The sequence below is a fragment of the Pelophylax lessonae genome, assembly GCF_965119305.1.
Source record: "Pelophylax lessonae genome assembly, chromosome: 3".
Classification (NCBI taxonomy): Eukaryota; Metazoa; Chordata; class Amphibia; order Anura; family Ranidae; genus Pelophylax; species Pelophylax lessonae.
Window position 1 is genome coordinate 381,981,693 of NC_138770.1, and position 27,062 is coordinate 382,008,754.

Genomic DNA, 27,062 nt, shown 5'->3' on the forward strand with positions numbered 1-27,062 from the left:
ACATGGCCATAATCACATTTGAACAGCTGGGGAGGGACAACAGTAGATAAACACACTGATGAATGTATTAACCTTTCTAAAGTCACACATATATAACACATATATAACACATGATGAACCCAAAAAATATTGGTTTTGATATGTGCCCAAATTATTATAAGACACAATACAGAATCATTGCAATATTTTTTTATTGCACAAAGAATATTATATATATCAAAATTATAATGTGTCAGGCAGAAATTCCTCCCACGAAACAGCCCCTCTCCCCACAAAATATTCCAGATATTGTTGCCTAATATCACGGGCACTTCGGGATGCCAATCCTGAACGGGCGACTTCCACTGATGTCATGGACTCCACTTTCACACGTGGTTGTGCCTCTCCACTCGGCCCTGGCATGGCAGGGTCAGTATCCACTTGCTGCAAACTGATATAGGTCTCAGCATTCCTGCGCAAATAGTTGTGAAAAATGCAGCAACACAAGACCACATGATCAATTTTGTAGAGTGCCAGATGAATGGAAGTCAGGAAAATCCTAAAACGGTTCGACATGATCCCGAAGGCATTCTCCACCACTCTTCAGGCTCTGGATAACCTGTAATTGAAGATCCTTTGCTCGGGGGTGAGATTCATCTGAGGGAAGGGCTTCATAAGATGCTCCCCAAGCGCAAAAGCATCATCTGCCAGAAAGACAAAACTCAGGCCCTCAATGGTTTGCTTCCTGGATGGCAAGTTGAGAGTGCCATTCTCAAGCCGACGAGCAAACTCGGTCTGGTCAATAACTCCCCCATCCGAATTGCGGCCATTTTTCCCAATGTCCAAAAACATGAACTCATAATTAGCATTGACTAAGGCTAGCATGACAATACTAAAAAAGCATTTGTAGTTGAAGAAATATGAGCCAGAATTTGGTGGGGGAACAATCCGGACGTGCTTCCCATCAATAGCACCCCCACAATTGGGAAAATTCCACTGCTCCTGGAATTGACCAGCAATCTCCTGCCACTGCTCTGCGTTGGAGGGAAACTGTGGGGAAAAAATGAAAATACAATTAGTGCTTGAGCACATCACATTATTACACACACACACATTTGTCTGTTAAATGCTTATGCAACTTTAAGATAAAAACAACATGAAGGAAATCTTTAGCATTTTGGGGTATGACATTACATACATTTATTTTTCACCTCCTAATGTGATAATATTGTAATTCACCAGCTACAGCTTCGGTATATGCTGACTTTTACATTTAGCATGGGTGGGTGGGTGGGTGGGTAAGTAAAACTATGCCTTTATACATCATTAAGGGCTTGTGGCCACTGAACGTTTTAACATCATAAAATAAACATACACAATAATAGGTTGGAATGGATGGACTGATGTCTTTAAGATAACTCATAAACTAGGTACTAAAACATTTGCAAAGGAATAATTGGTTCTGGGAAAGTCAGAAAATGACACAGATTCAATATACTGTCAACAGGCAATGCGTTTAGGGACACATAGGAGAGAATGCTGGGGTGTTTGCTAGGTAATTTTACAAATGGTTATGAAAATATTAATCTTTACTACTATGTGCATGCGTACAGAGGGTAGTTACAAAATAATGACGTCTGTAATTTGCTGTACATCCAAAATAAGCTAAATTAGGATGAGATGACAAATACATGTAATGTAATATAAAAAAAGGGAACATACCTTGATATAGTCCTTCTGCAAGACTTTGATGATAGCAGAGCAGGTCTCAGGGATGATGACTCCAAGAGCTTGGGGGGAGATGCCTGTGGTAAACTTGAGATCCTGCAGGCTTCTCCCTGTTGCAAGATATCTCAAAGTTGCAATTAACCTTTGCTCAGGAGTAATTGCAACCCGCATACATGTATCCTGCTTCAGAATATAGGGGGACACCAGGGCAAGAAGACGGTGAAAGATGGGATCCTCAAATAATTCCTGAAGTCATCAGGATTTTTTTCCTGGAGCTCCCTCAGCAAGGACATGTGGGAAAATTGATCACGGTTAAGCAACCAATTTTTGGTCCAGGAGGTCCGCTTCTTCTTCCTCTTGCTAATAACTTGGCTCAGAGCCATAACTCCCAGCGAAACTACAGCAAGAGTCGAATCCTCGGTCTCCTTAATAAATTTTCGAACAATGTCTCGGAAACTAGCGAAATGTCGTTAACCAAACAAATGCTACCGAAATCACAGCGAGATGCCCAGAAGGGTCACGGCCAAAAACTCACTTCCTCTTTTGTAGCGTCGGACGTGCGTCAAACGTAGTGACGTCATTTTCTGTCAGTCGACAAAAGTCCAGTGCAGTCTAGAGCACATTCCAACCAACAAAACACAACTCTGGACAAAAGACGGATGATCGGTTGGCCGATAATCGTTGCGTGTGTACGGGCTTTAGGCTTTTTACTAATTGAGATTTTTCAGTCTCCTTTAATAATAGCTTTATGCATTTAATATGGTAAAAATTATAACGGTAGTTAGATAGGTACATACATTCCATAGCAAACCACACTTGTTACTATTCTATGTATGTGCTATAACCCACAATGTGGTTGCATGGTAAGTACCTTGAGCATAAGCTTTGGTTCTTCATGCATAATGGATGTGCCAGCTTAAATGTACATTATTTTAGTAAATCAGGCTTGTAGAATTATTACACATTTTTTAAAACAGGATATCTTTTGACAAACAGTTTTAAGAATGTGCATTAAGGAGTAACTCCACTATTGTTGAGAAAAAAAACATTCCCCTCTGTGTGATCTATTTTTAACAAACTTCGTTGCCGATGCCTACCTTTTGTTATTCTGAAGAAATCTTTGTGTGTTTGACTGTGTCTACATGGTGGGTGCATCTAATGGGAGTGATTTCATAAATATCAACCAGCTGTGCACCTGCAGGGTTCTAATGGGGAACATTGCTGGATCTGTATCCCTTTATATGTGATTTTCTATTGGGAATATCTCACCAAACAGGACATTTGGGTTGAAGGAGATGCCTGATATCTGACCTGTATCTTAGTGCAGAGCTCTGAGAAATCAGTGAGCCAATCGCACAAGCAGGAAATCACCTTTCTGGGGGGTGTTCTGTACACATTCTGTGTACACAACACCTCCAAGTAGCTATATTGCTTTGCATTTTACAGAAAATTACAGAGCTGCAGAGTGAAAAAGAAAGCAATTTTTAATAACATTCAATTACAATATGACTTGAGTTGCAATTGTATATGCTAGATAATTTTTCTTTATTTGCTATTTTTTTCCCCACAAAAGTGGAGTTGCCCTTTAAAGAAAACGGATATGCAAGAAAACATGGCAGACTGCATTTAAAACACTATGGAAAGGGGGGTGATGGTGCGCTTCAAGAATGAATTGAAATAATAAATTATTAAGAAGTTGTATATAAATGTCGGTGTCGTAATTCGTGGGTGCGGTTTTCTATCCAATTAAGTGAAGATCATATTTTCATAAAGTATAAATGTGCTTAAATAAACATTGTGATAAACCATATAATTTAAACCGTGAGAAATTTTCAATCTCACATCACGTGACTTCCTCAGGGAGTCACTGAGGAAGTCACGTGATGTGACGTAACGCGTAGGAGGAGCCCAGATAACCGGAAGTGACGTGACGTACGGAACGCTGTCCCCATAGCGATGTTCAGGCTGATCTAACGCTGTAAACAAGAAAGCTAACTGCAAGTGCATTATTTTTTGTTTGGAATAAACTGCTTTTAATACTGCACCATGATGGCCCTCTTTATTTAATGAGCCCTCGAGGTGGTGGTAACTACGGGATATAAGGAGTCTCCCATAAGGAACCCTAGAGGTACATCAAGGATCGGTAACACACACAGTACCCCTTAGGAAGGTCCCGGATACCATAAGGAACCACGATAGAGGAAAAGACATATAAACACAGGCGCTTTATTTCTTTATTTGAGGTGAGAATTTAGAGCACCTAGAAGTGACACCTGGTGGAGGAAAAAAGTCACAGCATTCTACTTGCACAGAAACACCTTTTGGATTATTCACATTGGGATTGATATCACATTATTTGTTTTATTGGACATATTTTTTATCACTTTAAAGTGGACCTTTTTTGAATCACATAAACTGTCATTATTTTACTAAATTGTGTAAAAATTATAAGCACCAAGCACTTTAGAGATTGAAAATTTCTCACGGTTTAAATTATATGGTTTATCACAATGTTTATTTAAGCACATTTATACTTTATGAGAATATTATCTTCACTTAATTGGATAGAAAACCTCACCCACGAATTATGACACCAACATTTATATACAACTTCTTAATAATTTATTATTTCAATTCATTCTTGAAGCACACCATCTCCCCCCTTTCCATTGATTTTTGACTGGTTTATAGTGTCAGTATCGTGGTGCAGCATTAAGAATTGAATAAAATTCCCAAGATAGCGCAGGAACCATTTATATACACTGCATTTAAAACACGTTTTTGCATCAAAATGCACAAAAAAAGGCATTATTTGAGCTAGTATTGCCAATGGTACATCTGTTTTGGTGCCACCATTATACTGTAAATGTTGACATTTGCCATTTGAAAATCTTCGATGCATCCTTTCCTTCTTTTTCTATAGCACTGTTCCATTTTAACTAGAAGATACATAGCTTTCTCAAAGGATTGGGATCAATGTAATAAACGAAGGAGTCTTTAGTGGAATCTGTATGGTGGAGTCAAATTTGGCCTCTTATTATGTGCTCCTTCCCTGGGAATCTGGTGTTTATCTCTAAATGTCAAAGCAGTATTCCTTGGCTATCCCTGTACTTTGACAGAGGGATATAAAGGGAAATTCGGCAATGCTAGCATGGCCAAGTTCATTGTATTAATGGCCAATGGCTTGAAAAAAGGAGTCCACTGAAGTGAAAGCCTGATAATTAGGGGAAAAAAAAAGCCAAATCCCGGTAACCAAGGTCAGCAGCCTACCAAGGTCAACAGCAGAAGAAAGACCGACAAGATACAAATCATGAACAGAGCGAAGAATAGCATGAACACAAGCCACAATGAAGAAGTGATACTCCATTTTTGTTGAGAAAAGCACCACATCTTTTTTAAATAACATATACATATATATGTATATATATATATATATATATATATATATATATATATATATATATATATATATATATATATATATATCTCAAGTACTTTATCAAATGTCTGTTGTTACTGATATATACAATCAAATCACTTACTTCTTTCAGTGGCCATGGTCAGTCCCAATATTATATTAAGAAGAAAACTGCTTGAAAAATCAATAAGCATCAATAATGCATGAGCAGGATATGACACTTCTGCCATAGTTACATAGAGGTGATATGCTCTGGAAGTTTAAAAAAAAAAAAAAAAAATGATATCCCTAAATAAAAAGGGTACAATAATTACATATATTTATGAGTTGCTTGTCTGGCATGTTTGTCAAATCGAGTTCTACAAAGGTAGAGGTTTTCTTTAGGTATGAGAAAACCAAAATAAAAAAAAATAGTTACCGTGTGCACAATCTCTCAGACTACTAATCTTTTTATAAGTGTAAGATTACCTTTTATGAATTGCAAGTTCCATTTATTTTCTAAATAAGTGAATGCTCCCCAAATATTACCAACGATCCTAGTGTACTTTTAGGAAATCTTTTCATTTAGCTGTATAAATAAACCTTCTATATTTTTTTTATCTTTACAGTGAGAGTTAAAATGTAGCTTTACAGCAGAAAAATAAATGTATCTTAGGACTGTAACAGTGATGTCTAGTCCTACTGTCAAATTCAATGTCGAATTCAGTTATATTTTGAGGTTCAACACATAAACATGTTCTCACTGCCTACTTAGGACTTTGAGCAATTTGCACTCCTTTGTTATCTAATAAAGACTCTGTGAGCCATGTATTTGGAGTAGAGAGTTTACCAGCTGCTATCCACTACTAGGCCTCATTAGAAGCCTGCTGTTCTGATGAGAACCACACCACATGCTACACCCTCTGTTGTCTGCATATTAGCCTGTTGCTACTCTTTAAATTACCAGGTACAAAAGGTTGTTCTGTTTCTCCACAACGAACTACCACTCTTTGCGGTTTCAAGTGCCTCTATATCATGATCTCTATAACTAATTAAGGGTCCCAGACAGGCTACAGGTTGACAGAGGAGGACCTTTCCAATACCTGAACTCTTTATCTGTGTTTTTGGAAATGATTAAAGCTTGTGTGTGTCTTTAGATTGAACAATATCCTCTAAGAGATATGAAATGTTTGAAACGAATGTATTCCCTTCTCTAGGCACAAACAGGAAATTAAATGTACAGTCTTTTTTTTTTTTTACGTTGTGGTGCCAGATTTATTTTAAAATATAAAAAAACATGCGGCAAAAAAAAAAAAATACAGAGAGATGACAGATATAAATAAGATATGCTGTATTTTATTCAAAAGAATTGTAATTAAACAATTAAAAAAAAAAGTTTAAGGGTATATAAACACATATACAGTATGGTGCATTGTTGCAATGTACTCCCGATACAGTCACAATAAAGTCAGGTGTCATTGCATAGTGTCCATGAAGCACAAAACTGCTTTTATATTTTTCCAAATAATTAATTTTTTTCTATGTTGACTGCATGTTTTGGAAAACATATGAACACAGAACAACCAATAACCAAAAAGAAGCAGTTCATGCAGTGTATGTTATGTGCATGTGTTTTTTTGCTGCACAAATGCAGCACAAATATGAGAGGACACAGTTGCATGCTAGCACCACAAGAGAGAGACCTAACTACTTATACTAATGCTAGACCACAAGGAAAGAAATTAATACACTGTCTGAATATTTTATCCTAAATGCAGATACCTTCATTTTTAAAGTGTATGTCAAGGCAAAACATAAAAATGCAGTACATCTCTGCAATACATTTATCTCTTTTAAAAAACCTGCAAGTACAGAAAAACATATGTTAAACTGCAGGAAGTGCACTTCTTAAATTGGTTTTGAACCTCAGATATGAAAAATGAACCAAGCATATCCTTCTATTGTGTGTACTTGCCTCAATCCAAATCACTGAGTGTGATCTCTGTCCGCTGCCTGCCTGTTCTGCTATCTGCATGAATCATTTTTAAAAAGGCAATGCTGACTCCATGGGGTGGAGGGGGGCTGGGGAGGGGAGCTCCAGCACACAGCCTGTGGTTGACAACCTCAGCTGTGTATGTTTGCCTATAAGTTTAGGGAGATGGGAGGGATGTATCCTCACCTTCCACTCAGTACTCAGGTTACTGTCAGCTTCCTGCTATATGCTCTTCAGTGTGTGATGTCAGATCCTCGCTGCTTAGAGATACTATATAAAATGTGTGCTTTAGGAGGTAAGAGTGCTGCAGATAAACAGGTACAGCTTGTGTAGGAGGATCTGTTTCATCTCTGTTTATCACCTGAGGCTAATCACTTCTCCAGGTACTGTATATGCAAGGGTTTACAACCACTTTAAGCACTTGGAGACTGACAACACACAGTATTTTTGTGGACTGAGTGTTGTTAGCTCTCTCAGTGTCTTTTACTAAGCTTCTCAGCCACTCACATGTCTCTACAACTTATGCCTCATACACACACATCGATTATTGGCCGGGAATTTTAGGCCAGCGTCCGATCGGCCGATTTTCGGCTTGTTAGTAGGATGCTTTCAACAACCGACTCCAACTTTTTGGCCGAATAAAATCTGGTGTGCAGGCTATAAAATTTTTGTTGGCTGTCAACACAACGGCCGATTTTCCGTCAGTCAGTACAGATTTTCGGCAGACAAAAATCTGATGAGCAAGACTGGGCATGCTCAGAGAAGAAAAAACACACAGAAAGTAAACCAGAACATGACATCACTTCTGAAGTAGAATTTTATTGGCCGAGAAAATTTGTGTGCAGTCCAGGCACATTCCAACCAACAAAACGCAACTCTAGACAAAAGTCGAATGATCGGTCGGCCGATAATCGTTGCGTGTGTACGAGGCATTAGGCTGGCCAAACCATGGGTTGCAGGAAAGAAATTTAATTGATTCTCCCATCAACACAGATTGCTGAACCGGCCGAGATGCAAGCCGTGTATGGCCAGCCTTAGACACTCATTCTGTAGCCAAATATAAGAACTAGGAGGGCTCTATAAAATAACAGTGTGCAGAGGACGCAGTACAGCTCTGAATTTCTGATCAACAGGTATTTTTCACTTATCAAATAGATATAACAACATTTTGTCAGTGGTATATTAAACCCATCAGAAAGGAGCAAATAAAATAAGTTTATTGTGGGGGTTTTCATATATTTTGGGATTGATTGACTGAAGGCAATTCACTTTGCAAGGGAATTTTTGCCATCTCTGTTCAACTAGGGAGATTTCTATTCATATCATGTTCCGTACAGAAAAGGTTAGTGAAAAGAAATTGAGAAAAGTCCCCTCTAAAGGGCCATACACACTATAAGATTTTCTGAAGACTTTTTCCTTTAGACTTACCAAAACCATATAATATGAGGTCAAACCTAAACACTTTCAATTTGTATGCAATCTGGCAGGCCCTTGCACTACATAGAAAAGGTAAATCTGAAGGAAATCTAACCACAATAGTTGGATAGTGTGTATCCAGCTTTAGACAAACATTTCCATTAAGAGATTTCTTCTCTATTCCTCTTCTCCTCTTTTCCAGGCATAACAAAAACACTTGGATCTTCCCTCAAATTCATTTTTAGTTAGTGATCCCCAGTAGGAGTGAGCTCAGGTGGGTTCAAACATGATTCTGAAGCTGCCTGAGCTATCTTGCCAGGAAGCTGTCATAAAGAGTCAAGCAATCATAGGTGGTGGAGGCATGCTAATGCAAGTTCCCCCTGGACCAGATGCTAACTGATTTGATACGTTTGTAGGTCCTGATATTATATAGTTGTGGTTGATTGGATACGTTTGTAGGTCCTGATATTATATAGTTATGGTTGATTGGATACGTTTGTAGGTCCTGATATTATACGGTTATGGTTGATTAGATACGTTTGTAGCTCCTGATGATGTCAAGTGTGACGAAACATGTTGGGAGGAGCCTAACCACACTATGCTGGTATGCTGTTGGAGGTCGGCCATGTTTTTGGATGAGAAACAGACACACGCTGTTTTTACTATATGCTTTTTATCTTTGGATATAATGTGAGTACCCTGTGTGCAGAGTTTCATCATATGTTTAATAAAGCCTTTTTAAGGATGTCTGCGCAATGATATTGTCATTTCATTTTTATCACGAGGAACTACTTTATATGTTGGGTCCATTCCCCTGGACATACACTTTTGTATGATATATATCTATGCTACCTGGCTGGAATCGCCTGTTGGTTTGTGACAGATGCCTGCTTCATTTGGTTTATCCTGATTGAACGCTGTTTCCTTTAGTTCATCTGGTAAGAGGCTGCATGTTTATACCTTCCTGGTGGTGGATATACCGACAGCACGTGTTTGTTTTTATCTTCACTGGGGGATCGTTTTGGAACTTTGTATCTCCTCTGAGCGTGGCTAACTTATTTTGAATTCCTGATATTATTATGGTAAATCTTATGTTGATTGTACTTATATTGCATGGCAATTATTATAACGTGTACGGTAACCCTCAGGGACATAGGCTTAAATAAAACCTGATGGGAGTTTCAACCTCTTATTATTCTATCCAAAACAAAAAAAAAGTTATGGCTTTGGATACCTTTAAGCCTAATATGCCTACATAATACACCAGTAACATTTTGCTGCAGATTGACGCATATTCAATATTGCTGATTATCATTATTAATTGCTAAGTGTATGAAGGTGATTATATATAATGTAAACCTGAACATAATAGAAATGTCTAGTATTGTATAATTTGCAGTTTTCTGACAATACCTCTCTATATCCCATTCCCCAATCAGCACAGAGTAGTTAATTATTTTATGAAAAGCAACAATAGGAAAAGGTTGAAGGCCAAGTTAACAATGATAGTCTAATTATCTATCTCCTAATCCTTTTGGCTTTAAAAATAAGTATGGCTTGATCTTTTTTGTTTTTAAATGTTCTTTTTTTTTTGTATTCTGTTCTGATTTTCCATGGTATGAGGTATAATGTTAATTGTCTGAATAGGATGAAACCTGTTTTTTTTTTGGTTTAAGTCTCACCAACAGACTGGCTTATTAAATTATTGCTATTGTCTTTGTAAGTCATCCAGTATAATAACATAATCATTATTTGGAAAGGAGTAATTAAATAGTATTTAAATGGATACTATTTAGGAATGGGACCTCTTAATAAAAATGGACCCCTAACATGAAATACTATGAAATAATAAATCAAGGTGATATATTTAAATCATATTTCTTCCACTGGGGGCAGTGAACATTTTGGACAGTTGCTAAGAGCTTTTGCTATGACGATCTTTTGAAGGTCTTAAACTATGGGGTTGATTTTTTAAAGGCAAATAGGCCTTTTAGGACATTTTCCCAGAGCTTAGTAAATGTAGAGAAATGTCGCTTTGCAAAGAGGACCTAGTCACATGCTAGGAACATGTTTTCTTGCACACGACTGCAAGATGGACATCAACAGAGCTTCATCCCATCGAGAAACTTTCTTATGTATCAAATTACTTTTTTTCTAACCTTGTTCTTACATATCTTTGAGGGCGAGTGTGTACTTAATGTAATGTATCTTAATTACACTGCTCAAAAAAAAAAATGAAAGGAACACTTTTTAATCAGAGTACAGCATCAAGTCACTTAAACTCCTGGGATATTGATGTGGTCAGTTAAGTAGCAGAGGGGGTTGTTAATCAGTTTCAGCTGCTTTGGTGTTAATGAAATTAACAACAGGTGCACTAGATGGGCAAAAATGAGATCACCTTCAAAACAGGAATGGTTTTACAGGTTCAGGCCAATTAAATTTTTTCCCTACCCATCTTTTCTGACTGTTTTTTACTAGTTTTGCATTTGGCTAGGATCAGTGTCACTACTGGTAGCATGAGGCGATACTTGGACCCTATAGAGGTTGCACAGGCAGTCCAATTCCTCCAGGACGGTACATCAATATTATTGCCAAAAGGTTTGCTGTGTCTCCCAGCACAGTCTCAAGAGCACGGAGGATATTCCAGGAGACAGGCAGTTACCCTAGGAGAGCTGGACAGGGCCGTAGAAGGTCCTTAAGCCATCAGCAGGACCGGTATCTGCTCCTTTGTGCAAGGAGGAACAGGATGACCACTGCCAGAACCCTACAAAATGACCTCCAGCAGGCCACTGGTATGAATGTCTCAAACAATCAGAAACAGACATCATGAAGGTGGGCTAAGGGCCCTATGTCCTCTAGTGGGCCCTGTGCTCACTGGCTGGCACCATGGAGCTCGATTGGCATTTGCCATTGAACACCAGAATTGGCAGGTCCACCACTGGCGCCCTGTGCTTTTCACAGATGAGAGCAGGTTCACCCTGAGTACATGTGACAGACACAAAAGAGTCTGGAGAAGCATTGGAGAACGTTATGCTGCCTGTAATATCGTTTAGCATAACCAGTTTGGTGGTGGGTCAGTGGTGGTCTGGGGAGGCATATGGAGGGATGCACAGACCTCTACAGGCTAGACAATGGCACTGTGACTGCCGTTGGGTATTAGGATGAAATCCTTGGACCCATTGTCAGACCCTACACTGATGCAGTGGGTCCTGGGTTCCTTCTGGTGAACGATAACGCCAGCCTCATGTGGCGATAGTATACAGCCAGTTCCTGGAGGATGAAGGAATTGATTCCATTGAATGGCCCTCAAACTCGCTTGACCCAAATCCAATACAACACCCCTAGGACATTATGTTTTGGTCCATCCGATGCCACCAAGTTGCACCCCAGTCTGTTCAGGAGCTCAGTGATGCCCTGGTCCAGATCTGGTAGGAAATATCCCAGGACACCATTCGTCGCCTCATTAGGATCATGCCCCGATGTTGTCAGGCATGCATAAAGCACGTGGAGGGCCATACAAACAACTGAGTACCATTTTTGAGTTGCTGCATTAAAATTTCAGCAAAATGGGCTAGCCTGCTGCATTATTTTCAGGGTGCCTTTGAATTCAGCCCTCTGTAGGTTGATAATTTTCATTTCCATCAAGCGATGTGGCATCCTTTCGTTCCTATTACATTACCCAGTCTATATCAGTATAGATATCCAGCATGAGATCCAGCTCCATTCAGATCTTATATGTTTTCAAAGTGTTCCTTTAATTTTTTTAAGCAGTGTATTTAGTTAAAGTGGTAATGTGATTTTTTTGGGGGTGTGATAGTTTACAAATGTGACCTATCAATTGCAATGTTACTTATGTAACACTAAAAGTAAAACACATGTATTTTTATATTTTCAATGTTATAACTAGAGTAAGGAAAATAATGAGTACACATCAATGTTTCTTTTTTTTTAAATGCAGGATGCTGAACATCAAGTCATGGTCTCAATCTTTACAAGGTTCTGAAGCAGCCCTTTTGTCCCTTTTGCCCAAAAATTGTCAGAATGTCAGCAAGTGGATCAACCTGACTTTTTATTACCTAAAGCCACAATGTTTTATTGTGCAACAGTACAACCTTGGGCACTGGCATGCTATCAACCAATGACATAATTGGCTAGACAACAGCTGGGAATTCCTGAAGCCATGATTTCACCCACAAGCTCCCATGGCTCCTGAGTGTTAGCTCTCCCTCTTTCCCTCTGCAGCAGCCACTCACTAACACAGGGGAGCCATTGCTGCAGAATCATGTGACCAGACTGGATTAAATATAGGTAAGTACAGATCTTTTATTAATATAGGGTATGCAGGATGTGTAGGAGGGGGGCATTTTAAAAAATAGTTAGAATTTGATTTATTTTCCACTTTACAGTAATAAAAAGGAGATCCTTGAAATTCTTTAACTGTGAACAATACAAATGGGCCACTATGTGAGAATTAAAGTGGTATTAAATGATTAGTTGGACTATGAAGCAGTTTAGCTCCTCAGATTTCCCATTGCAATCCATCTGTTGTACTTCATCCTTTTGTGTTTATTTGTAGGAAAAATAGCTTCACCACTATTTTGTATGTAAAGCCAGCCATACATGGATTGAAATTTGGCAGGTTCTGCAGAAACCAGCTGAATTTCAATGCATATATAGGCAGGTTGGTTGTACACAAGTTGATCTTTTTGTCAACTAGTGTACAACCCGCCTGTTGGAAAACATTCTCTCGATCAGCTCCGCCGACTATAGCTGCAGTGCTGATAATAAATGTATAAATGTATTTTGATGGTGGGGAAATCTCTCTGATATCAAAATACAATAACACAGTGGGAGAGATTTCCCCATCTACACTGAGTGTATGGTTGGGGAAATCAAGTCATTTTCTTTCATTCAACTTGCTGGTCGAAAGAAAAAAAAAAAAGACTCTTGTATGGCAAGCCTTATCCTTTGTACTATTTTATTGAATTGATGAATAAAAGTAAAGTTTTAGGGCCAGGTGGGTTTGATGTGCAAAGAGTCTTTTGCCTCACTCTTGCCATAAAGATTTTCTTCCACTTTAAAGTGGATCTCTATTCAGAATATTAAGTTCTGCTTCATCACTTCAGGCTGGTCCCTTTTGCAGTTATAGCTATGTAAAACATTCAAAATAAGGGCCAATACTGTTTAAAATTCAGTAATGCATGGTCACAAGCTTAGTTGCTCTCTATTTTTTGGCACTGTGACAACAAAACAAAATTTACGTCCTTTTTTTCCTACTAACAGAACTTTCTTTTGGTGGTATTTGATCACCTCTGCGCTTTTTTTTTTTGCGATATTAATAAAAACAGAGCGAACATTTTCCGAAAAATTTACATTTTCTACTTTGACTGTTAAAAAATATCCAATATATAAATTTTTTGTCATATATTTAGGCCAAAATGTATTTAGATACATGTCTTTGACAAAACAATTCTCAATGAGCGTATTTTTATCCACTTTAAGACTGGAAGATTTTACCCCCTTCCTGACCAGGCCATATTTTGCGATTTGGCACTGTGTTTTTTAACGGACAATTGCGCAGTCGTGCGAAGCTGTACCCAAATGAAATTTAAGTCCTTTTTTCCCCCACAAATAGAGCTTTCTTTTGGTGGTATTTGATCATCTGTGCACGTTTAAATTTTTGAAAAAAAGAGTGACAATTTTGAAAAAAAAAAAACAATATTTTTCACATTCTGATATATAACATTCCACAGAGAAAAATTTAAAAAACAAAATTTTTTAACATTTTAGGCCAATTTGTTTTCTGCTACATATTTTTGGTAATAAAAAAATCGGAATAAGCATAGGGGAACTTTAGCCAAATTAACAAGAATAGTCCTTTAAAATATTAAAAACAGCCTTTTATGTAATAATCACCTATATCAGAGATTTTTTTCCACATTTTCTGCCCCTAGATGGCCAGCATCATCCAGGTTGTAATGGACCCACCTTAACCTGTTACTGGGCAGAGAAGCAGAGGTAAGCTGGTTTCTCTTTCATTATTCCTATCCCTTTTTCTTCCTATCAGCAGGCTTCTTGTCAGCACATAAAAAAACTGGCTGCTTGTGCTGCTTCTTACTTTTTCAAGACTGGTACATATGGCCCGCATATCGGCTGGTACATTCAGCCAGTGTGTACAGCAACTTGTCCGACTAACATCCAGCTTCTGTCGAACGGGCATGCTGGAAAAGCAGTCAATGGCAGTCCCCCTCTCGGAGAGCAATATCTCAGTGCAGAGGTTGCTGTACTAACATCCCACAGTGCGGCGAGCTTCTTAGTTTTTTTTTTTTTTTTTTCCAGCCGGCTGGGTTGAAAGAACAAAAAACTACTTGTGTGTACCAGGCTTGACCATGCTCTACAGCAGGAATCCTCAAACTATGGCCCTCCAGCTGTTATGGAACTACACATCCTATTAAGCATAGTAAAACTCTGACATTCACAGGCATGACTAGGCATGATGGGAATTGTAGTTTCTGAACATCTGGAGGGCCATAGTTTGGAGACCCCTGATCTACAGGGTTTGCAAGAGGCTGATACCAGGTCAAAATCACATACTTACATAGCCTATAAAGAAAAATAAATTTACATCATATATTAATAATTACAAACCTGCATTAATGTATGCATTTTAAATGCCTAGAGCTCAGGATTTCCTAGATTAGTAAATGCTATAGATTAGGTTCACCACCTACAACCATATGAAGCTTGCTTGATTTTAGGACATGTTAAGGTTTCGTACCCCACTGGCAATAACATGAGAATATATAAGACATTAAAGCGGAGTTCCGGGCACAAAATGGATATTTTTTTTTTGTGCCCCTCTGCTAGTTAGACATCACCTGAAAAGGAATTGGATAGTTAGGTTTTTTTTTTTGTTGTTTACTCACCTTGTAATTGAAGATCGTAAATACTCACCTCAGAGTACTTCCTCCCTCAGCGCCGTGGCTCACCCGTCACTTCCTGTCTCGCGATGATTCCTGGGAGCTGAACGTCATCGCTCCCAGGAATCAATGCGACGGCACCGGCCCCGCTCGTCACTTCCGGGCGACGCCGCATTCCCCTGCTAAACAGCTTCTGGGCATGCTCAGAAGCTGTGGAGGAATGCGGCGCAGCACCGGAAGTGACGAGAGGGGCAGGTGCAGGCGCATTCTGACGCGGAAGAAGACACAGAAGAAGACGCGGAAGAAGACACAGAAGAGGACCGCGCCGGCTTCAGCTGCCCACAACAGAGATGGAAACGCTGTGGAAGAAATTTTATAAGTAAGTATTTCTTCTAAAAGGTAAGTGCGAACCGGGACAGATCAGAGGCTAGCCATTGTGGAATGTACTAGCCCTGACTGTCCCGGGGGTATGTTTATTGAAAAATGACTTCTGTGCCGGAACTCCGCTTTAAGCACAATTTGGTCTTTAAGACAAATTTAGATCTATGTGAAAACTAATAATGGAAGACCTTGTATTGCAATGGGGAGTTTTAAATAATCTGATTATGCCTTTGTAAAACAGAAGCAAGCAGTCATTTACCAGTGAGTTAAATTGCATTTTTTTTCTCTGTAAATATAAATTTTACTGTAGTCAGTTGTGTACATTGTAAGGATTCAGCACTTCACAGCAAGTTATTTGGTTAATTGCGTCCCTCAGACATCTTATTTAAAGGGATTTTGCATTTTAAGATTTAATTTTAAGCATTATTAAAGTGATTGCTCCAAACAAATAGAATTAAAAAAACATTTTTTTTTGCTTTGTTACATGTTCCCCAGGGCAGCGCCGAGCACACCATGACATTTGTTTGACAATACCTTGCCAATTAGCCTAGAATATTGCTATTATTGGTTCTTCTCCTATTGGCTTTAATGGGGTGTGGATTCAGCCCCCAAACTTCAGTAAAGTTCGCCAAATCCCCCTAAAAAAAAAAAACCCACATACGCTTGGCTCTTTCCTACACAATTACCAAATAACAGTAGCAGCTTACTGTAAGTATTTTTCCAGTTCTCAGTAAAGCCTGTACCCTGCAGTCATGCCTCTCACTGCAGGTCATTGAGATTTGATATTATCATTGATAATGATAATATCACTCCTAATGATCCATCTGCAAGTCTACTCTGTACAGCTCCGACTTCTCTTTTATGTTATTTAAATCAACTTGTAAATTTGTGATTTCACTGTACTTTACAAATTTGGAGACATTCAAGAAACCTAGTATAATATTTTTGATGACAACAACTGTCCACTGTTAAATGCTTACTTTTGTTCATCTAGACCAGTGGTCTCCAAGCTGTAGCCCGGGGGCCAGATGTGGCCGTTTGCTTGCTTTTATCTGGCCCTTGGGGCCCAATTTCATCCACTGACACCAATGATGGGGCACTCTTCCTCCTACTGATACCAACAATGGGGCACAATTTCTCCCAGTGCAAGGGTGGACTGGCAACTCATGCGGCCCCCAGGAAATAGGAGATCATGGGGCCCCCTGTGTCCTTGCCCACACTCAAGCCACACCCACACAAAGAGAAATAACTGGAACCAATTTTTTTGTGGCTCTCATTGCAGCAGCTAGAGCAGGAGATGCCAACTTTCAGCTGCTGCCCTGATCACCTGCTCTAGCCACACACGGTCCCCCTGTTGGGGTAGGGGGGGACTGCAAGGGTCCCCCATGCACCAGGGGCCCCTGGTGTCAAAAAGAAGTAATGTGGTGCGCTTTAGCAATTGTTAAAGTGATTGCATTAATGAATGAGAGGGGCTTATGGGGCCTAGTTAAACAAAGCCCAGGCTCACCTGTACCTGTAAATGTGCTTTGATTGCTATTGCTGTGCTACAAGCAAGAGTCCCACAGACACATATAAACCTCAGCACAATCAGTGAAAAAAATGACTGTCTATACAGAACCTTCTCTATAGAACAAGGATTGATTCTATACATAACAAAGACCATCTCTAAAGAACAAAGACTGTCTTTACATAACGATCTTTATAAAACAATGACTATCTCTATGTAACCTGTACCATCTCTATATAACCTGGACCATCTCTACAGAGCAAGGACTAATTTTATATAACAAGGATTGTCTCTATATAACAGGGTCCGTCTCTACAGAACAAGAACTGTTTCTATATAACAGGGACCGTCTCTACAGAACAAGGACTGTCTCTATATAACATGGACTGTCTCTACAGAAAAAGGATTGTCTCTATTTAACAAGGATCATCTCTACAGAACAAGGACTGTCTCTATATAACAAAGACCGTCTCTAAAGAACAAGGACTATCTCTATATAACAAGGACTGTCTACAGAACAAGGACTGTCTCTATATAACAAAGACTGTCAAAAAAGAACAAGGACTGTCTCTATATAACAGGGACTGTCTCTATATAACAGGGACTGTCTCTATATAACCTTGACTGTCTCTATATAAAAAGGATAGTTTTTATATAACAAGCACTGTTTCTACATAACAAGGACTGTCTCTATATAACAAGAACTGTCTCTTTTATAACTGGGACCATCTCCACAAAACTAGGATCATCTATATATAACAAGGACTGTCTCTACAGGACAAGGACTGTCTCTATTTAACAGGGACTGTCTCTATATAACCTTGACTGTCTCTATATAAAAAGGATAGTTTTTATATAACAAGCACTGTTTCTACATAACAAGGACTGTCTCTATATAACAAGAACTGTCCCTATATAACAAGGACTGTTTCTACATATCAAGGACCGTCTCTATATAACAAGGACCATTTCTATATAACAAGGACAATCTCTATATAGCAGGGACCGTCTCTATATAACAAGGACTGTCTCTATGTAACTGGGACTTTCTTTATATAACCTGGACCATCTCTATATAGTAGAGACTGTCTCTTTATAACTGGGACCGTCTCTATATAACAAGGACTGTCTGTACAGAGCAAGGACTATCCTTACCAAACAACGGGGCTGTCCCTATTAACTTCTTGCCGCCCGCGCTATAGCCAAAAGACAGCTACAGTGCAGGGCCTTAATTGCCGGGAAGGCCTCCAAGTACGTCCTCCAATGCATGTGATGCCTGCACGTGCCCTGCGGGGCACAAGTGGCCAACTCTGTGATCAGCAAGTCCAGGAGACTCGGCTGATCATAGATCGTAGTAAGAATCCAATCCCGGCCACTTACCATGTGATCAGCTGTCAGCCAATTACAGCTGATCACCTGATGTAAACAGAGCCGGTATTTGTTTTCTTTTTCCTTACGCTGACAGGTTAAGGAGAAAAAAAAGCAGATTACCATCTGGAGTAAACGGGACATACACCCCAGACCCATTGCTGCTAAGCATTGCCCACCAGTGCCACCTACCAGCGTATATCAGCATTGTTAAGTAATGCCCACGAGTGCCACTTACCAGTGCCCACAAGTGCCACCTATCCATGCCTACCAGTGCCACCAGTCAGTGCTGCCTATCAGTGTCACCTACCAGTGCCACCTATCAGTGCCCTTCAGTGCCGCCTTATCAGTACCTATCAGTACTGCCTATCAGTGCCCATCAGTGCAGCATCATCAATGCACATCAATGAAAGAGGAAAATTACGCGTTTTCAAAATTTTATAACAAACTATGAAAAAAAGATTTTTTTTTCAACATTTTTGGTCTTTTCTTTTCTTTTTTTTTGTTTAGCAAATAATAAAAACTCAGTGGTAAATAAATACCACCAACAGAAAGCTCTATTTGTGTGGAAAAAAAATGATAAAATTGTCATATGGGTAAAATGTTGCGTGACCGCGCAAATTGTGACAGCGCTGAAAGCCAAAAAGTGGCCTGGGGAGGAAGGGGTTGAAAGTACCCAGTAAGCAAGTGGGTAATCAGGGACCTGGACAATAATATACACAGTAGTGGGTAAAGGAGAGGGACTGGTCTCCAGGTCAGGGACTGTCTCTCTATGTAACAGGGTCCCTGTGTTCTGTGACATGCTGTGTATGCAGTGGGTGAATGGTCTCTCAGCATGCAGCCAGTATTGTCCTGTGTCTCAGTGTAGCACACAGGCAGTAGACATGTACAAGCATACACTGACAGGTGAACAACCTCCCTCCCCTCCTAAGAACTTGTTTATGGTCTCCTCACCTCCCGCACAGCTGGGTATGATTCCTCCAAGCAGGCAGGTTAGGGAGAGGGGAGAAGCACACTTCATTGGCTTATCCATTTGTCAGAAAGCTCTATAGACACAGTGCACTTGCTCCCTGATCCCTCAACTCTGACAATCCTAAGGCTGGAGATTTCCCCCTTCCAGACACTCACTGTGTGGTTGGACTCAGGACATCGCTGGTGCCAGCTGCTCAGGAGGAATTTAAATCCCATGCTGTGAAGTGTCAGGTCCCAGAGTAGTGAGCCCCTGGGAGGTGACTAGGTGCAGACCCCAGCTGCGGGATGACGGTACGGGGCCCCCTACTGACCCAAGGCCCTCAGGCAGTGCCCGAGTGCCCGAATGGCGAGTCTGCCCCTGTCCCAATGACACCAACAATGGTGCACAATTTCTTACAATTACATGAAAGATGGGGCCAAATGACACCAATGGTGGGGTACAATTCCTCCCATGGACACCAAAGATAAGGCACTGTTCTTCTCACTGAAAACAAAGACGGGGCATTGTTTTTTCCCCGACATTTGGATTTTTTTTATACTCCCAATGGCCACAGTTCAGCCCCCCCCCCCTTAAGTCTGAGGGACAGTATACTCAGTTTCTCTAAGCATTCTTTGGTCTGCTTTTAATTTAATATGAAAATGATAAACTGCCATATAAAATTTAACCTTTTGATGGGTTTTCCAAGAGACAGTCTGCGAGAAGCCTACTCTGAGTGGGTTTAGCCAAGCATTCTTTTGCTAACCATACATGGTGAAAGATGGTTAAGTACAGAACGCAACATAAGTTATCACAAAAATAAATAAATAAATACATAAATAAAAGAAAAACAAGAAAAAAGCAAAGCCAAACCATTACCATTACAAATATTCGTCCAGTACACAAATGTTATAGAAATTCATAATATTTTCCAGCATGATCTGAATACATACTTGTGCGTAACAGAAGCAAATTAACTTCCTATGATAAAACTGTTTACAATCAAAAAGCAAAGTACTGTTATGGAATGTCAGTTTTTTTTCTTTTAATGGCTGACTTGCCTCTTTAGGCTCTCTCTTTCTTGCGTTGTTTGTGGAAACTACTTAGCTAGCAAGTCTCCCTCATATAATAGGACCACTATCCAGTGACTTGTCAATGTGTAACATTATTTGCAATGTATTGGACAAGACCTTAAATTGACCATCACAACTGTGCTGTCCTGTCACATATATGCCAATGTTTATTTTCCACCCTTCTCTTTCTGTCTGACTATAATATAATTATGGCTGGTACTGCAGTTGATGTATTGTGGTAAAATGTTTAATAGGATGGTCTACCCATTTTTAATGCTTGAGGCAGTAGAATATAAAGATAGGTGGTAACAATGATATTAAACTCTTATGAAGTACAAGCCAGTGATTGCGTAGTAGACGACACTAAATACCAAAAGCAGAACATTTGCCACCATAGATAAAGTACATGAAATCCTGCTGGCATTTAGGTTTTACTAGTAACTTGTCACATGGAATCAGATCTTTACATTGGAAATATATAGCCCAGCTCTACAAGACTTCATGATGCAAGCAAATCCTGAGCTAACAAGGTATATTTTAAATAACATAATGTGCAAAGTATAGCTTTTTTTCTTTTTGACAGAACAGAAATCGTTATACACCAAAACAGTACAAAATAATACTATTAATCTAGATTGGATTTTTGAATAATAAACAAAAAATACATGTATAGATGCACAGTACAATAAAAGCATCAAAAACATACACGTATGCCCCTGTACAATGCAATATTTAGATTTCATCTGGAATATGAAGTTCAGTTTCAGTAAGAACTGTGAAAATGTGGACGATATTCTCTTAAGTGTTAATAAAGGTAAAAGATTTTTTAATGAAAATAATAAGCATGTTATACTCACCTGCTCTGTGCAATGGTGTTGCACAGAGCAGCCCCAAACCTACTCTTCTAGAGTTTCCTGCCAGCTATCCTCCTCTTTTTTGTGTGCCCCCAAAGCAAGTCATGCTGCACTCAATAGACACACACAGAGCAGCTCAGCCCCACCCCAACTCCCTCCTCCCTCCTCACATTATTTGATTGACAGCAGGAATGTGTGAAGGTGAAGAGAGGGGAGAGAAGAGATGCAGCTGTATACTGAGCTGTATTTATTGAGGACTCAGATAAGTATATAAGGAGGTAGGGGAGGACAGCAAGCTGAAAAACATTTTTTACCTTAACCACTTGACACCCCGTGAGATTTTACCCCCTTCATGACCAGGCCATTTTGTAAGGCTACGATTGGCCCACAGCTATCACATGGTACCTGTGTCAATCACAGCACCCTGTACCATGTGATGGCTGTGGGTCAATGACAGCACACAATAGTAATCACAGCTGTTATGAATGTAACCCAATCATGACAATTCAAAACATTGCTGTTACAGTGATCATCACTTTAACTGCAATCAAAGTGTAAAAAAAATAATAAAAAATATCCCTAATCAAAAAACCTCCCCCCAGATGTGTGACACTAAACTACCGTGATGAAAGTATGTTAAAAAAAAAAATAGTGCAAAAAGGAAAAAATGTTAAAAAGAAAAGTTACAAAACGTTAAACATTGAATACAAAATGACAAAGACATGTAGCAGATTACATTCTGGAACTATATTAATGAAGAGATTTGATTTTATTAGATATGATTTATAACATAATGTAAAAAATATATATTTCTTAAAATTTATGGTCTTTTTTCATTTATATATTAAAAAATTAAAAAACTTAGTGGTAATGAAATACCACCAAAAGAAAACTGCATTTATGTGAAAAAAATATATAAATTTGATTTGTGTACAGTGTTGCTTGACCATGCAATTACAAATTAACCACTTAAGCCCCGGAGGATTTGGCTGCTCAAAGACCAGGCCCTATTTTGCGATTCGGCACTGCGTGACTTTAACGGACAATTGCGCAGTCGTGCGACGCTGTACCCAAATGAAATTGACGTCCTTTTTTCCCACAAATAGAGCTTTCTTTTGGTGGGATTTGATCACCTGTGCGATTTTTACTTTTTGCTCTATAAACAAAAAAAGAGCGACAATTATGAAAAAATAACAATATTCTTCACATTTTTTTTATATGAAATTCTCAACAAAAAAAAGTAAAGATCAAATTTTTTTAACATTTTAGGCCAATTTGTTTTCTGCTACATAATTTTGGTATAAAAAATTGCAATAAGCAAAAGTTATTGCGTTTACTAACTACGGGGAAAGATTAATGTCATTTTTATTGTTTTTTTTTTTAACTAGTAATGGCAGCGATCTGCGATTTTTTTTGCGGGACTGCGACATTGCAGCGGACAGATCGGACCCCTGACTGACATTTTTGACACATTTGGGGGGACCAGTGACATTACTACAGTAATCGGTGCTATAAATATGCACTGTTACTGTAAAAATTACACTGGCAGGGAAGGGGTTAACTTTATTAGTGATCAAGGGGTTAAGTGTGTCCCTAGGGGCGTGATTCTAACTGTCAAGGGGCGTGGCTTGTTAGATCATAACAGAGACATACGATCCTACATAGCAGGATCGCATAGCCTCTGTCATGATCTAAGGGAGAATGACAGACGATTGTGTTTACATCAGCCGCCTGCCTTTCTCCCTCTCCTGCGGGAAATCGCGAGTGACCGGAGGACATCGCAGCCGCCAGTCACACGCATGGGGATGTCAGGGAACGGGCGGGAGCGCGCCTCCGGCGGTGCGCGCTCGCCCCCTAGAGGCTCGTGGGCGAGTGACGTACCCCTACATCACTTTGCCCAGGAGGTGCTGACCTTCGCAGTATATGCAGCGGTCGGCAAGTGGTTAAAGTTGAATAGCAAAAAATAGCCTGCTCATGAAAGTGGTAATTCAAGTGGTTAAATGTCCTTTTCCTTCGGCTGTGCTACCCTTTTTCTTTTGCAAAGTGCCCCAATCAAAGTTTAAAGTTAAAGGAGCAGAACTTCCTCCAAAAGTCCAGTTCCCATGGTGGCAGTAAAAATTATTGAATGCATTTGTTACCCCAACACTTCATATTCCTGATATGTGCCTGTTGTACCATGTACTTGTTTGAGAAAGTATCCCGTTCTCTTTGTAGTGTTCCTTTGTGTGAAATCCCTGGTGTTCCTCCCAATCCCTCTGTTTTCCTATTAAAAACTGACCACTTCTAAGCAGTAGAGCAAACCATGGTCAGTTCTCTAGCTGTGCTGGGAACTCAGTGTACTCTCCTCCAATGATCAGACTTGTCCTGGCATGCCCCCGCTGCACAGCCATTTACTAGAAAGCTCAGTGTGCTGCTGCTTCTCCTCCCCCTAGCTTTTATGCAGCTGAGAACAGAGGAAATGTGATCATTTATAAAAAAAAAGATTAAAAAAAGGTATTTAAAAATGTTTTTTTATATCTATGCAAAAAATGTTGCTTTTTATTTCTATTTTAACCTGAATAGGTTGTTTTACAAGGTGATCATTTACAATTAGTTTAATTCCTAGCCAATTCATTTAATAGGAAACCCAATAACTAAGGCTTGTTAGTATAAATTATACTGAATTAATAAAGAAATGTTGACTGTTATTCTTAAAACTAAACTTTTAGAAATCACTTACTATTCTGTGTTTTATTTACTACAATAAATGTCTATTAAAAAGCTATTAAAATCAGCAAAATAAACCAGTCAATAAGATGGAAATGCTATCCAACAAACACTATAACTACTAAAATCAGAATGTTCACATAATGTACTCCATCTGAGTTCTGTGTAATTTATTGCAATTCTCAATCTAAGTCCTGTGTATTTTTCTGCAATAGCAAAGCGAGCTTATATAGAACCTCACATGTTCACTGGGAATGTACTTCCTGAGGCCTGTGTGAGGTAACTTTCTCTTTATTGGTTTCCCATATCACCAAAGAGGTACACAGTTATAAGCCAAGGTAGAGCCTATGTATTACTGACATATTTTACATGTTGCCCCATGTATGCCAGAGAAAACAAGCAACCAGTGATGGGTGTGTTTTGGATTTTAGGATCTGCCTTACAAGTAGAGGTTCCCAAATAAACAGATTGTACTATAACAATGCCTGGATGAATAAATGAAATACTTAGAAGGTTAGCAGGCTGTACTCTAAGTATGCATTTTAAGGTTTTTATTTTACATTTTGACTTGAATGTGGCTTTAAATAAACCTTTTCTGAGAGAAACATGGAGGCTAAATGCTGAAAATGAAAGTTGCGCAGCTTGATGCAAGCTCTCTTCTTTTAGTACTGTGGTCTCCAAACTGTGGCCCTTTGCTTGCCTTTATCTGGCCCTTGAGACATCATTTCTGCCACTCACACCAACAATGGGGAACTATTCCTCCCACTGACACCAATGATAGGGGACTGTTCCTCCCATTGACTCACATGATGGGGCACTATTCCTCCCACTGACACCAATGATAGGGGACTGTTCCTCCCATTGACACCAACAATGGGGCACTGTTCCTCCCACTGACACCAATGATAGGGGACTGTTCCTCCCACTGACACCAACGATGGGGCCCTATTCCTCCCTCTGACACCAATGATGGGGCACTATTCCTCCCACTGACACCAACAATGGGGCACTATTCTCCAACTGACACTAATGATGGAGTAGTATTCCTCTTGCTGGCACCAATGATGGGGCACTGTTTATCACACTGACACCAATGATAGGACACTATTCTTCTCACTGACACCAATGATGGGGTGCTATTCCCTCCTCTAACACCAACGATTGGCCACTATTCCTCTCACTGATACCAGTGATGGGGCATTATACCTCCCACTGACACCAATGATGGGGCACTATTCCTCCCACTGACACCAACGATGGGGTACTAGTCTTCCAACTGACACAATTAATGGAGCAGTATTCCCCCCACTGACACCTATGATAGGGCACTGTTCCTCTCACTGATACCGATGATGGGGCACTATTCCCTCCACTGAAACCAACGATGAGGCACTATTCCGCCCACTGATACCAATGATGGGGCACTATTCCTCCCACTGACACCAACAATGGGGCACTATGCCTCCCACTGACACCAACGATGGGGCACTATTCCTCCCACTGACATCAGTGATGGAGCAGTATTCCTCCCACTGACACTAATGATGGGGCACTATTCCTTCCACTGACATCAGTGATGGAGCACTATTCCTCCCACTGACACTAATGATGGGGCACTATTCCTTCCACTGACATCAGTGATGGAGCACTATTCCTCCCACTGACACTAATGATGGGGCACTATTCCTCCCACTGACATCAATGATGGAGCAGTATTCCTCCCACTGACACTAATGATGGGGCACTATTCCCTCCACTGACAACAACGATGGAGCACTATTTATCCCACAAATACCAAAGATCAGGCATTGGTTACTCTCACTGGGCACAGTCCGACCCCCTAAAGTGTGAATTGGCTCTTTCTTTAAAAAGTTTGGAGACCCCTGCTTTAGTACTTTGAGTTACTAATTTTAAAAAAAGTATACAGGTAAGAACTTCTGACTTTTCTATAGCTTTCCTGATATGTGAAATTGATGTCAGTAGTGGCAATCTGCATAGACCTTTTAGGAAATGATTCCTATAGGATGAAGTTAACATATATTACTCACAGGGAGATAAATGGGTTGTTGGCACGTGCATGTTGTTATTAATTTACTTACTGTGTACTCTTCTTGGTGTGTCCAGACACAAACAGACTTTGTCCTATTTTTTTTGTTCAGGTTAGCTGAGAACACACACTGGTGTTAAGGGTGCACCTTCTGATTGTTCTATATTACTTTAAAAGTGCGTCAGCATTCATACATTGGTTGTCCCGTGAAGAGTTGCTGTCATCTAAGGTGTGCTTCTGAGCCATATTGGTTTTCTTTATCCTGTCCCATAGTAGTGTTTCTTGTGTCCCAGTCATTGCTTAGTTAGTATATTGTTGGATCTGTCATTTCATTTTGGTTCATCTCTGTTCTCATTCTGTTTAGACCCTGCTACTGTCCTTTGCCTGATTTCATGGATACCGCTATTACTACCTCTGACCTGTTGCCTTGCTGGGGATCCCAACATTAGCTTAGCAACTTTGTTCCTGGTCAACCCTTTGCCTTAGATACTATGAGGTTGATTTAATAAAGGCCAATAGACTGTGAATTTTGCAAATGAGATAAAGATTCACTTTGCAAAGAATACCCAATCACGTGCAAGGGAAATGAAGGAAAAATAAAAAAAAAACAGCAAAGCTGATCATTTACTAAGCTCTGGAGCAAATGCTCTTGTAGAGTGCAACTGCACTTTGCAAAGTGCACAGTCTATTTGCCTTTAGTAAATCAACAGCTTTGTTTTTATTACCCATGTTAAAACTGTAGAA